General features: G+C 40.1%; 1 long non-coding RNA gene across 1 annotated transcript; it reads right to left on the minus strand.

The window, feature by feature from the left end:
• Window positions 1-8830: 8830 nt before the first annotated feature.
• Window positions 8831-11414, minus strand: LOC120677522. Its single transcript, XR_005676351.1, has 3 exons — window positions 11045-11414; window positions 10824-10970; window positions 8831-9342 (listed from the first exon to the last, which is right to left on the minus strand). It is a non-coding gene; the product is annotated as an uncharacterized LOC120677522 (long non-coding RNA).
• Between the last annotated feature and the right edge of the window lie 1380 nt (window positions 11415-12794).

A 12794-nucleotide genomic window follows, 5' to 3' on the forward strand; every position in this document is an offset into this window, starting at 1 on the left:
TGGAGTTGGTGGATTACGAGGCTTCTCCGAAACGCACAAACATGGAGATCAATGTTGTGCGCTTTTCTGATGACTACTGGCGATTCCGGAGGAGGAGACATCACATCTGGACTTTGGGCCCTGCAAAGCTATATTTCAGAAGCCCAACGATTCAGACAACCACTTGAAGGCTCTCTATGTGAGGGGGCACATCAACGGGAAGCCAGTTTGTCGTATGCTTATGGATAGCGGGACAATTGTCAACTTGATGCCCTATTCACTATACAAGAAGCTCGGCGGGACGGACAAGAATTGATCAAGACGAACATGACGGTCAGCGGCGTTGGAGGAGGTGATCCCATTGGTGCCAAGGGGGTTGCTTCGATAGAGTTGACCATTGGGAGCAAGATGGTTGCGACGACATTCTTCATCTCCGAGGTGCAAGGTAATTTCAACCTCATATTTGGACGTGATTGGATTCATGCCAATCAATGTGTACCATCTTCCTTGCACTAGTTTCTTATTCAGTGGATTGGCGATGAAGTTGAGGTTGTGCATGGTGATGTCTCTTCCTTCATTGGTACCGCCGATTCCGAGTTCGTTGGTGCACATGATAACATCAAGTGTTTATCGGGCCTGGACTTGACTGATTATGACTTGATCAGTTGCACCAAGGAGAGTTTTGTCTCTGCAGTCCTAAAGCCGATGGAGAATCGTTTACACTTACTTTTGTGATGCAGCAGGACAACGACACAGAGCCGACCGGTCAGACCGGCCGAAGCCGACTAGTCAGACCGGTGCACCAGACCAATCAGACCGGTCCAACGCAGACTGGATGCAGCAGCGCATCGAGCACTATCGGGACAAGGAGAACGATATGTGCGAGGCTATTGAAGATTTGGATGACTTAGACAAGTTAGGCCAAGGTTTTATGTCGGCTGATCCTTTAGAAAAGGTAGACATTGGAGATGGTTCTATTCCTAGGCCGACTTTTGTACATGCAAATTTATCGGATGATTGTAAAGCCGATTTAATAAAGTTATTGAAAGAATATGTCGATTGTTTTGCATGGGAATATTCTGAGATGCCTGGTTTGAGTCGTGATTTCGTTGAGCACCGGCTGCCGATTAAGACCGGTTTTAGACCTTATAAACAACTTTCTAGGTGCTTTAATCCTATTATGTATGACTGAATAAAAGAAGAAATCAATCATTTATTAGTTGCTGGATTTATTCGGTCTTGTCGTTATGCGGAGTGGATTGTGCCCATTGAAAAGAAGGATTCGGGCAAGATTAGAGTTTGCATTGATTTTAGGGATCTTAATAAAGCTACTTCTAAAGATGAATATCCTATGTCTATAGCCGATATGTTGATCAGTGAAGCTTCTGGACATCGTGTTATCAATTTTCTTGATGTTAATATAGATTACAATCAAATATTCATGGCCAAATAAGATACGTCTAAAACGGCCGTTAGATATCCATGATTTAATTGGCATTATATTAGAAGTTTATATTGATGATATTGTGATTAAATCGGCCGGCTTGAGTCATCATTTGGCTGATTTGAAGCTTGCTCTTGAGAGGATGCGTCAGTATGGATTGAAGATGAACCCGCTCAAGTGTGCTTTTGGTGTATCGGCTGGGAAGTTCTTGGGCTTCATTATTCATGAGAAGGGCATAGAGATTGATCCAAAGAGAATTGAGGCTATGAAGAAAGTGGAGGTTCCTGCTTGCAAGAAAGACTTGTAAAAGTTTCTGGGCAAAGTGAATTACTTGAGAAGGTTTATATCTAATTTGTCCGGAAAGATAGATGTTTTTACTCCTATTTTTCGGTTGAAGAACGAGGCTGAATTTACTTGGGGGGCAGAACAGCAAGAGGCTTTTGATAAGATCAAGAAGTATTTGTCTTCACCACCGGTTCTCAAGGCGCCTAAGAGAGGTATTCCTTTTAGGATTTATGTGGCTGCGGAAGATAAAGTTATTGGTGCTGTTTTGACTCAAAAAACCGAAGGAAAGGGGTATGTTATCACATATGTTGGCCGACGACTTATTGATGCGGAAACAAGATATACATTTATTGAGAAATTGTGCTTATCATTATATTATGCTTGTACCAAGTTGAGGCATTATCTTTTATCAAGTACTTGTATAGTTACTTGTCAAGCCGATGTTATTAAGCATATGCTACAAAAGCCGATTTTGAGTGGGCTTATGCGCTTGTTGAATATGATTTGGCCTATGAATCTTTGAGAGGTGTTAGAGGCCAAATTGTAGCGGATTTTATTGTTGAACATCGGATTAATGATGAGCATGATTTGGAAGTCGGCTATGTTACTTGCACGCCATGAAAGTTATTTTTTTATGGATCAGCTTGTGATGATGGTCAAGAAATTGGCACCGTTCTAATCTCTCCGAATGGTACTATTTTTGAATTCTCAAACCGGTTGGTAGAAGAGCGCATGAATAAACAAGTTGAGTATGAAGCACTTCTATTTGGCTTAGAGTTCTTCGAATCAATGGGCGTTAAACATGTGGAAGCTTATGGTGATTCGTTCTGGTGGTGCAACAAGTATCCAAGGTATGCCAATGTTATAATGGTTCTTTAAATGCATATCTTGATATTATCTCTTGCTTTGATGAATTTGTAATCTGACATATTCCAAGAGATAGTAATAAAAAGGCAAATGCTCTGGCCCAACAAGCATCTGGCTATGATGTTACTAAAAAATATTTTAACATGAGAAAGCCGATGCGAGCAATAGCCGAGTTACTGGTTCTGGATGAACCGGTCAGATCGGACACACTGACCGGTCTGACCGGTCGCTCTGCTGAAAACAGCGAGTCGGCTGCCGTTTCCGATTCCAAAGGGAAGGTTAAGGTTGCTGATTGGAGGGTGCCTATTGTGGTATATTTAAAGGACCCTGGTCAGGTGCGGAAAGGAGTATTCGGTGTTTGGCATTTAAATACATTTTTATTGACGATGAGCTTTATCGTCGAACCGCCGACAATGTACTTCTGAAGTGTTTAGATTCTGATCAGGCCCGTGTTGCTATGGGGGAAGTTCATGAAGGCATATGTGGTACACATCAATCAGGTCCTAAAATGAAGTGGTTACTTAGGAGAGCTGGTTTCTATTGGCCAACCATGATGACGGATTGTTTCAGATATTATAAAGGGCGTGAAAAATGTCAGCGGTTTGGTAATGTTCAGTTAGTTCCTGTTGCATTATTGCATCTTATTATTAAGCCATGGCCGTTCAGTGGTTGGGGGTTGGATTTCATTGGTCAGATTAATCCTCCTTCTTCAAAGGGCCATCGCTTCGTATTGGTTGCTACGGATTATTTTACTAAGTGGACCGAAACGGTTCCTTTGAAGAATATGACACACCGGGAGGTAATTGAGTTTATTACAGAGCATATTATTCATAGATTTGATATTCCTCAAACTTTGACAACAGATCAAGATTTATCTTTTATTTCAAAGGTGGTATGTGATTTTGCCGAATCATACAAAATTAAGATACTCAATTTATCTCCATATTATGCTCAGGCCTATGGTCAGGCCGAGTCTAGTAATAAGATCTTGATAAAGCTCATCAAGAAGGAGATAGAGGAAAATCCTAGGAGGTGGCATGAGGTATTCTCTGAAGCTTTGTGGGCTCATCGTATATCTAGACATGGTGCTACTAAGGTTACTCCTTTTGAGCTTGTTTATGGTCAAGAGGCCGTTTTGCCTATTGAGGTGAATCTGGACCCGTATAGATTGGCTAAACAAAATGACCTTTCCGCTGTTGATTACTATGATTTGATGATGGACAATATTGATGAAGTGAGCGACAAGCGGTTTTAAGCTTTGAAGGAAATTGAGAAGGACAAGTTTCGGGTGGCTAGAGCTTACAACAAGAAGGTAAGAGTAAAATCTTTTCAGGTTGGTGAGCTGGTTTGGAAGACGATATTGTCTCTTGGGACAAAGAGCAATAAGTTCGGCAAGTGGTCACCAAGTTGGGAGGGACCGTACAGGATCGTCAAGGTTATCTTCTAAAATTCTTATATGGTGGAGACGGTGCAAGGAGAACATCTTCCAAGGGCTCTTAATGAAAGATACTTGAAGAAATATTATCTCAGTGTGTAGCAAGACGCTTGAAGAACGAAGACGGCCGGTATAGAATATCGCCCTTAGCATTATTTTTAACCTTGTATATTCTGTGTAAATATATGTAACTAGGCTAGCTTTTGGTATTTGCCTTTTAGTTTGCAAAGCTCACTGAAAAGCAGGGGGGCATATGTTGGCAGCCAAAATTGGCAATGCCGAAGGCCGACCGGTCAGACCAGTCTGGTCCTGTGTAATCCGAATCAGGTTAGATCTGAGTTGTAGAGTCCGTTTGTAACTCGATTTGGAAGGGGTACGTCCTCCCCGGCCTATAAATATAAAGGTCACGGCCGATGTGGTACTTCTACCCAATCGAATCAATCAATCTACTATTTTCCTATTTTTCTCCAAATCCTAGCTTTTCCAACCTCGTGCTGTTCTTTGCTCGTCTCGATGGCGTTCAAGGACGTCTTGAGTGGTCTGCCGACCTCAAGACAACCCTAGATCTCCAAGCTCCGACGGGGTCCCTCCCGAGCTTGGAGTTTTAGGCTTCGTAGCGTTTTTTCTGCGTCCGACCGGTCTGGCCGGTTGGCGCGACCAGTCTGACTGGTCGCCAGGGATCTGATCCTTGCGATCCGTGCGCTCTAGCACTTGTGTGTTGACCAAAACTGCGTCAACACCTATTCATCTTATGTTCCGTTTAGATCATTTAGGACTAAATTTTAGGTAGCTAAACTTTAGGTAACTAAACTTTAGTCTGTTTGGATCCACGAACTAAACTTTAGATGTGACAAATATACAAATATAGAAATATCCTTTTTACCCTTGAATTACACTGATGTTGTGCCTACATGCGCATTGTGAGCGGTAGTTTGATCTTTTCGCAGTTTGCAGATTGGTTTAGTCCAAATTAGATGGATTTTGAGGACTAATGGACTCAATTTTAGTTGGAGTGAAACTTAACTTTAGTCTATCCGGTTTGGATCATATAATGGACTAAACATTAAACCTAAAGTTAGTTTAATCCATAGATCCAAATAGAACCTTAGACGTTCAATCAAGAAACAGCCACATCGAATCGAAAAGGAAAATATATAGATGTTTCTACCCACCCGGCCGGCACACTACTAGAAAAGGGGGCATTCGTCCATGTTCAATTAATACCAATTGCTTTTAAGCCAGTACTAATGTCAATTTAGTACTGGTCATATAGCACAGTGCCCCTGAGATCATTTAGTACCGGTTTGTAACACCACCCGGTACTAAATGATGGCATTTAGTACCCGGTTGTGTTAAAATCCGGTACTAAATGGTCCCCGAGATACCCGGAGGCCCTCGGACATTTAGTACCGGGTGGTGTTATGACTCGGTACTAAATGATTCTCCCAATGTTACTTTAAAAGGATAGTATATCCTATCTAGTCATAAATGATGCGTAGGTGGAATGGTAGGTGAGACACGCGTGAGGCTAAAGGTCATGAGTTTGAACATGAGGGCTCCTGTTGTTCGATTTTTTTCTTATCGCGTGCCCATTTAGTACCGGTTGTAACAACTGGTACAAAATGGCTCCCCCATTAGTACCGGAAACACAATACTGGTTGTCACAACCGGAGTATTAGTACCGGAAACACAATACCGGTTGTCACAACCGGTACTCCAGTACTAATGGGGGTTTACATCCGGTACTAAAGCCCATAAATATGGTAGTGGCAGCTTGTTGAATCATAAAACAGGGAGACGCCTGCTGCACAATGTCGCAAGCTCTTCAAGCTGGCTAGCTTTGCATCTATCCAATTGGCAACACAAACACCGGTCCATTGGGGTCTTCCGGTTTCCGCTAGCCGCCATTACGGGCGCAGAACTGGAGCTCGAGGGGAGCGACGCAGCGCCAAAGAAGAACTCGCTTACCTTGCTCATGATGCAACGACGTGTCCACGCTGCTCTCCTAGTCTTGCGTTTGCTTTTGTTGCGTGCTACGGTCGGTAGTGAATCAAATGCACACAGTACGCTTCGTAGCGAACAGTGTTCCAAAGGAATGGGCTGCGACTGGAACGCATAAAAGTGGTTCATATCACCATTGATTTCTCATTAAATGGTGCAGATTGGCATTGCTAGGCTACGATCTTTCCACGTTATCTCACCATGTTTTTTCTTTTATACTACCAATTGTTTCTTTAATAGTAACGTGGTTCACTTAAGAAGGAGGTGAGGTGTGGCCATTCCTGTGATTAGGTCAAACAAGAACATCTTTGTTTCAATACAATAATATTGAAATGATGGGCAAACCTTATCTAAACATCCTTTTCAAAATTAAACATGATAAGATGATGCGGATGTGTATAATTTCGCCACGCTATGCCAACCATTTCCCCACTTCTTCTTTCCTATGGCAACCCCGTCACATGTTTGAGATCTCTTTTATAATGATTGTAAAGTACCAATGGGTACTTTCAGATATTTTTACTTTGAATTTTTTTCTAGCTATTAATCTATAGAAAATATTTATAAAAATTAAATTAATTAATATCCGGTTTCACTTTTTGATACTTGGTCCTACATTTTGAAAGTACCAAGTACTTTACCCTAGGTACTTTTGGGTACTTCCTACCTTCACCACACCGTAGAATTTTATCAGATGAACAACTACTATTTTTTCAATCATTGTAAAATTGCTCCATGTTTGGAATTTTGGGCAATTAAGCATGTCCCATGTTTGGCTCGAAAAAAAGCGGCTGATCTCCACTGATCCAATAGTATCATGTGAGAAAGAATAGGCTAGCATAATCTGAAAGCAGACAAGCCCAAATAAGTGAATATATATAGTTACAAGGAGGAGATATTTATTTATTTATTTATAAAGAATGGAAAATGGAAATCGGCATCGCAGACGGTCTCTCTCCCTCCATCCTAAGAAGGTGCCAGGATTCGGAGCCAGGCCGGGTTGCGTAGCGAGAAGCCTAGCCAGGAAATCGAAGAAACATGTCCTGCTCCACACCCATGAAATTTGCACTAGCCACTGATAGGTAGACTAGGATTTGTGAACAGGAAGCGGCCGTACAGTGGTCCTGGCTCTTTCCATATTAATCCTGTATAGTAACGAATGATGCCGACGCTATACCTTGCACCACCTCACAGCACGTGTTTGTCGCTACTGCTAATCCTCTCGACACCCGCCAAAATTTGCAAAGCAGAAATTCTCATGATAATTTTTATTTCACAAGGGGGAGGGGGGAGTTTACATTTTTTATATTCTCATGATAATTCTCTCGTTTGCATCTAGCAGCAATATAAAAATGGGAAGTTTCCAGTTTATTCAAGGTGCTTTTTACACCGGTCTCAATGGGAGTGTCAAACTAAGACACGACAGTCTTTTGAAGAGAGAGGACAAGGAGTGTCATGGAATGTGAGAGGTAATGCCACTCCTCTGGCTTGATTATCTAGTTAATAGTTTTGGTAACTGTACATATGACACTCCGACTGAGATTGGTCTTAGTTGGCTTGATATTGACCTTGCTGCTAATAAATGAAGCAACTTTGCGCTAGTATGCTAGAAAATTTTTACTGGGCAGTGCTGATCATTCTATTTTTATTTGTATTGCTTGTCAGCCGACCAAGTATTAACGACATCAGTTCCCATATTCTGATCATAATTCCATCTTCAGTTATTTGCTTAATTTTTTTAAGAAAAACAATAGTTGGGTTATTAGAATATTCCCCTAAAAATATGCCGAAGGCATTAACAGTAATGAATGCATGCAGTCCATATACAAGTTCATTTTTGATACCAATCATATATATTGTCGATAGTTAAGAACAGTGTTTTCAGGAAATTTGAGTTAATGCGGCAAATTATTATGGACTTGGCTAAATTATGGCCGGCTGTAATTTAGCCTTCCGCTACGGCCGACATATTTTGAGAAAGTCAAAACACAACGTAACATGTTTTCCCCTTTTTGGCAAAAAAGGCTACCCGCTGCACTTTTCTCTATGGCAGAGTCCACTGCTACGCACCAGAGCATGACAAGGACAAAATAGATGACATCAGCGTATGCAAAATCAATCTCAAATTAAAAAAACTATAATTTTACGACCGAGCATCAAAATCAAAATCCAATTGCACTATTGCGTTGCCCACATCAAAATGATCAAAACAAGATCTCACTTCAATATGTTTCGATGACATTTTTCTCGTACAGTTCCAAAAGCACTTTTGTTGAAAGTTGAAAGCATATCATAATAAACACCAAGGCAATTTAGAATAAATGTACAAGCAAATAAAATTGATTGATCTAAAGCAAATAAAACAGATTTACAATAATATTATTTCATTACGTAACCACTAGATACACCCTATTTATACTTGACTTTAGCTTCACTGCATGGCCTACAAATATAATGTAGTAAATTGATATAATCTGATAACACAATGCATGTGCTAAAATGCATGTTAAAAAAAGTTCTGGTGGCAGCATAAAAAACACATGTATGATCAAATAAACTGTGCTAGCTTCAAAAGTTCCTTATTCCCTAAATCAGAAGCACAATATTGTCCCAAAATGACCATGGTGTTTATTGGGAAAATACTGCAGCATTAGTGTTTATCTGAAAAAGTGCCTATTGGGAATCATATTATTGCCTATGCAAAACAATATTATTATCAGATCCCCTACCTATATTATTGCATAAATCAGGTCTGTGTTATTTGCCTAATGCACGATCCTTTAAGTTGAACACATAAAAAGGCAGCAAAACCCAAAAGATACAATAAGGAGGCACTGGAATGTTACAAAACTATATTGTTACACACATTGTTAAAAGAGTGGCAAGATACAACTACAAAATTGCTAATGCATAATAAATAAACGGATTAACCATTACTTAAAAATGCTATTAGATAATAGAAAATTTACTTAACTGAAAATGAAAGGAATGCTAGATAACTCAATCATCCAAAAACAATCAGGTAACTATTCAGTGTAAACTTAATACTCACCCCATTTGAAATAGTTACTACTCCAACAGCAAACGATCAGATAACCTATGAGATAAATTACTACTTGAACAATAAACAATCAGACAACTTGCAGTCTAAAAATTCACCGCATTTTCGATCAAATCATGCATGTATACCTGAAAATCACAGCCATCACAAAGATCATTGTAGGAAGGATGTTGCTCAACCTTGGACACGTTGATCACTCAGCAATGTTGGGAATGTCAAAGCCAGCAACAAAAATAGCTCAGGGCTTGCCAAAAACGACCACCTCGTATCCTTGTCAATTAACATACAAAACTAACTCAATTGGGGGGTGGGGGTGATGACATGTATTATAGTTAAAATCTAAGTTTGAGTTTGTAAAATGGTATTATAACAAGCAACGAAATGGTTTTCAGCTTATAGTATTCTCTTGCACTTTCAGATTTCTAAAATGGTCCATAATACTTTTACCTTTTCTTTTATTAATCGTATCCTTCCTATTTTGCTCTTATAAAAATAGTAATGACTTATCCGGCCAGCCGTACGTTAGAGGATACAAAAGAAAAAGTAAAAAAAGACACACTAACAGAATGAATGCAGAACCAAAAAGAGAAAAAGGAACAAGTGTGAAATCAAAACCTATCCAATATACAACTGTACCGCTAGCAATTATAAAACCTATGCTGAATCAAAAATGCTAACCTAAAATGAATAATTTGCCTATTGATTTTGCATAACTTGCCTAAAATGAAGTCCACAAGCTGATCAGAAGAATCGAAGTGATTGATAGCAAAAATGAGTTGATTGACCTCTTCCAGAACAATATTACTACCAAATCAAACAATATTTTTGCCTAATGCAGTATACCATTTTGCTTATTCTAGAATTATATTATTGCATTCTTAATAACCTCATTATTATCTAATGAGGTATATAGTAAAGAAAGGCTTGTAAAGTTCCACCATGTTAGAGGCACTTAATACAATGTTATTGCCCACATTACTAAAAAATGCTAGCAAACAACAATGTACCTTTATATTTCTAGAGGTGAACTTGCATTGGAATTGCGGTGAAAACACTTTGATAAAATAGTAATGATTTAGTTCCAGGCAGCCATGTCCTAATAAAAACTAGATCGAACATGTTTACTCAATACAGACCTATCAACTAAAGAAAAAATCTGGAAGATGTCAATTCAACTAGCACATAGCTAAAAATTGGTAACTAGCAGTTCTGAATCATACAAAACACATCACGTGCAGATGCTATATCAATATTGAACTTGCACCGACCCCCAGAAACAAAAAACAAAAACACAGTGAGCACACAACTAAAATGGACACATATTGCTTATGCATGATATGTAAATTGTTTAACAATAATAAGAAAAATACGAGAGAGTGAAGCTATAATTTCGAAAGGAATACAACATACCATTTAACCGTAAACTAGAAAATTATGGATAATAAAATTAACAAATTGGGTGGATGTGGAGTGGCTGAAATTTAGGTCACATGCCTCGTCGAGTGACAAAAGACACAAAACAAAAACCAATAGTATCCTAAGTAGCAATGAGCTTATTCACCTACTAATAACATCATATATAGAAACGCAGCAAACAAGCTTATCCATCCACGTTTCTAAACACTAGCCCTACTGATAGCAACATACGTAACAAAAAAAAAGCAACAGTATCCAGAGCAGCAATGACATATTTCATGACAGGGAGAGAGAAGTGGGAGTGAGGGAGGGGAGATCTCTCGGCGAGTGCTTACTGGGAAGTAGATCGGCACTCCTTGAAGTCTCCTCGACCCGACATGGCATTGTTGGCACCCCTGGTAGCAGGACGATGGAATCGAGACTTGCCTCCGTTCGCAGAGGGCTCCTTCTCTTTCTCCCCAACTTGATTTGGGTTTCTCCCTCTACCAAAAAAATCAAAAAAATAAACCACCCAGATCAAATAGATTCTTAACGCAAAAAGAGATCCTGTACAAACCATTTTTCTTCTTCTTGTGCATCCGCTCCTCTACTACCAACTGAATCAAACCACATCTCTACTGAAAAATCCCTAGAAAAAAATTCCCCAAATTCAGTTTGCTGCAACGAGAAAATGGAAGAGCATCAAACAAATCCATGGAGGAGGGCGTGAGGGAGGAGGAGGGTGGGGGGTCGCCGGCGTGAGGGAGGGCGGTGGAGGGAGGAGGAGGGTGGGGGTCGCTGGCTTGAGGGAGGGCGGTGGAGGGAGGAGGACGGGCGCCTCCTGCGTAGGTGAGAGCGCGAGGGGCTCCCTGGACGAGGAGAGGGCCTCGGCGCGGTGGATGGGGCGGCAAGGCCGAGGATGGAGGTGACGACGCGTTCGCTCGCGATGGCGGGGTCGAGGGACTTGACGCTGATCTAAAGAGAGGCGAGAGAAAAATGGGAGGAGGTGAGAAATACTGAAATGACGGAGGCAACAATGGACGTCCCGAACGGTGGAGGTGGATGGATGGCAGATGGACCGGCCGTGCAGAAGTGCAAGCGTACGGCCGGCTAGTTTGTAGTCTTTACCAATTATTATAGCTACATGTGTCATTTTTGTAAATGAGGTAACTCACCAAAACAAACTCCACTGAAGCGCAAACTCCAAGAAAACCATTGTTGTTGCGAAACAACTCCATGAAAAACTTCCAATAATAGAGCATGCCATCTAAAATTAAAAGTGTCCTTTATAAACTAGGAGGTGGGGGGGGGTGAGGTTGCACTCTGTTAATATTAGTTCTTAGTAGATTCATGCAACTTTCAACAAAGAAGGAACCTCTCAAATATTTGGGCCTACATCATCGGTAGTGCTAAGTTAGCACTGCTAACTTTATAATATTACAAAAAAAAAACATGACCCACCAACTTTCAGACTCGAATAGTACACTCTAGTGATAGCCTGATAGGGAGATGTAAATGAAGCCACATGGAAGGCAAACCAATTTTTACCTCATATTTCAGAATGCTTTTCATGCATCTCCCTATCTCTGCAGAATGAAACATGGAGTGGTCACCCTAGGCTAATAAACATAAACATGGAAGAAAGAGTCAGGCACATGAAAAGCAATTCTGTTCACAAACTGAAGGTACGACATGAACATGGAGGGGTCACCGAGAGGTATGGGTCGTATGGCAAAGCAACAAACTGACATAAGAGGGATATCAAATCAACCTGGCTGCTAGGGGCACAGACGTACTGAACATGGAAATTTTCTGGAAACCAAGGCACGCCATATACAGTTTGATTATCTTTTTTTCTTCACAACACCTTTGCATATATAAAAACCTTCAACTTTTTTAATTCAAGGAGAAAATAGAAAAAAAATGAAGGTTATTATACCGAGCATGGCAAAACTCTCCACCTTTGTATATGTATATGTCTCTTATATACTGCCACTATATTCGAGAAGAAAGTCATTTTGGATAAGGTTTGGGTCAAACATTAGAAATATAAATAATAAATAATTTTTAAGTTGTTGAGTTTCAAATTACAAAAACCATTTGAATAGATTTTTCTTGAAAAATACTTTCATAAAAATATAAATATATCACTTTGCGATAAATATTTTTATATAAATAAGAAATCAAAATTAAGCTTTGGAGACCATGTCGCCGTCCAAACGACATCCTTTTCGAGTATGGAAGGAGTATATTATTTTTTGAGTCCCACTATGAAATTTTAAAAGATGTTGTTGCCCACCATTGCAGTGACCATTATCATTTAAATG

Source organism: Panicum virgatum, chromosome 6N (genome assembly GCF_016808335.1).
Source record: "Panicum virgatum strain AP13 chromosome 6N, P.virgatum_v5, whole genome shotgun sequence".
NCBI classification, from domain to species: domain Eukaryota; kingdom Viridiplantae; phylum Streptophyta; class Magnoliopsida; order Poales; family Poaceae; genus Panicum; species Panicum virgatum.